Source organism: Apium graveolens, chromosome 4 (assembly GCF_009905375.1).
Source record: "Apium graveolens cultivar Ventura chromosome 4, ASM990537v1, whole genome shotgun sequence".
Lineage (NCBI taxonomy): Eukaryota > Viridiplantae > Streptophyta > Magnoliopsida > Apiales > Apiaceae > Apium > Apium graveolens.
In genome coordinates, this window is record NC_133650.1 from 201,614,782 (window position 1) to 201,617,025 (window position 2,244).

Below are 2,244 nucleotides of genomic sequence, written 5' to 3' on the forward strand. Positions count from 1 at the left end.
ATTTCCTCTTCCACGAAGGTGCATTCAAAACCTGTTGTTGCTCTGCTCCTTCTTCATATTCAATAACTGATTCCCCTATCAAGGATCCCTCTAAGGTATCTGACTTTGGAAATTGCTCAGGCTCTGAATTCATGACTGAGTCGACCCACTCTACTTTAAAGCACTCCTCTTTAGCTGTGGGTAACTTTATTGCCTTGAACACATTAAAAGTGACCTTTTGATCATGAACCTTCATTGTAAGCTCTTCTTTTTGCACATCGATCATAGTTCGGCCAGTAGCTAAGAATGGTCTCCCTAAGATAATGGGAATCTTCTTATCCTCCTCAAAGTCAAGAATTACAAAGTCAGCAGGAAAGATAAGTTTGTCCACCTTGACTAACACATCATCCACAATGCCTCGTGGATATGTAATAGAACGATCGGTCAACTGCAAGGACATATATGTAGGCTTTGGTTCAGGTAAACCCAACTTCGTGAAGATAGACAAAGGCATCAGATTGATGCTAGCTCCCAAATTACATAAGCACTTGTCGAACGACAAATTGCCAATAGTGCAAGGAATAGTGAAACTTCCAGGATCTTTAAGCTTCGGAGGCAATTTCTTTTGTAGCACATCAATGCATTCCTCAGTAAGAGCAACAGTCTTTAAGTCATCGAGCTTCACTTTCAGAGATAAAATATCTTTCATAAACTTCGCATAGCCAGGCATCTGTTCAAGAGCTTCAGCGAAAGGTATGTTGATATGAAGTTTTTTAAACACCTCTAGAAACTTCACAAACTATTTATCCAACTTTTGCTTCTGCAGCCTCTTAGGAAAAGGAGGTGGAGGATAGATCTGTTTCTCCCAGGGATAACCCTCAGGAGGAGTGTGTTCCTCAGCTTTCTTCCTTGGTTCCACTTCTGCTTCCTTATGCACATCTTCTTCAGCCACAACTGCATTTTTTGAAACTTGAGATTTCTCAAGCTCTTCATCGTGCTGAATTTTGGGGCTTGCGACCTTTTCAGACCTCAAGGTGATGGCATTCACTTGTTCTTCAACTTCCCTCTTTCCTGGATTGGCTTTTGTATCACTAGGAAGTGTACCAGGCTGTCGATTCAACACAGCATTGGCAATATGCCCAATTTGATTCTCCAGAGTCTTGATAGACTCTGCCTGACTTTTGCATATACGAGCTTAATTTTTGCACATAAGCCTCAACTCCTCCAATTCAGATTTTTCATTACAGATTGATCGACACTTCAATGCAGGTAGTGTTGAAGTTGGAGTTGTCGTATTGGTGTATACTGTTGCTGAAAGACAGGAGGATTGAATTGATTGGATCCAAACCGCTGATAAGGCTGTTGTACCGTATTCTGATTGTTGCTCCAGCTGAAGTTCAGATGATTCCAGTTGTCAAGATAATAAGTGTTTGGAACTGGTTGCTGCGATCTCTGAAAGTTGCTCATAAACTGAGCTGATTCACTAGATATAGTGCATTGCTCCGTCGCATGCAAACCTGCACAAATCTCACAAACACTCATCCTCTGATGAACTCCATAGCTAGCTAGTAAATCAATCTTCATAGACAACGCCTTTAGTTGAGCAGTGATATTCATAGCTGTATTCACTTCAAGAACTCCTACTACCTTGCCCTGTGGAAATCTCTGGGTTGGATATTGATATTCATTAGCAGTCATCAGTTCAATTAGATCATAAGCTTCATCGTAGCTCTTAGCCCATAAGGCTCCACCAGATGCTGCATCGAGTATGGGTCTGGACTGTGCTCCCAAACCATTATAAAAATAATTAATGATAATCCAATCAGGCATTTCATGATGAGGACACTTCCTAAGCATCTTCTTGTAGCACTCCCAAGCTTCATATAAAGATTCTCCTGATTGCTGCGCAAATTGAGGGAGAGCATTCCTGATTGCAGCTATCTTTGCCATAGGGAAGAATTTAGTGAGAAACTTTTGAGCAAGATCTTCCCAAGTAGTAATCGAACCAGCTGGTAGATAGTGTAACCAGCTCTTAGCCTTGTCCCTTAGCGAGAATGGGAATAGTCTCAGCTTCACAACATCTTCAGAAATACCGTCGAACTTGAAGGTGTCGCAAATCTCAATGAAATTCCTAATATGCATATTGGGATCTTCCGTTGGAGAACCCCCAAACAGGATTAAATTCTGCACCCATTGAATCGTGCTAGACTTTATTTCAAAAGTATTAGCTGAGATGGCTGGTCTGACAATGCTAGACTGAATGTC

The 2,244-nt window shown here is 41.4% G+C and overlaps 1 non-coding gene across 1 annotated transcript; it reads left to right on the top strand.

Moving 5' to 3' along the window:
- The first annotated feature begins 1,807 nt into the window (after positions 1–1,807).
- Positions 1,808–1,914, top strand: LOC141723211 (small nucleolar RNA R71). The gene has a single exon (XR_012576198.1). It is a non-coding gene; the product is annotated as a small nucleolar RNA R71 (small nucleolar RNA).
- The last annotated feature ends 330 nt before the right edge of the window (positions 1,915–2,244 follow it).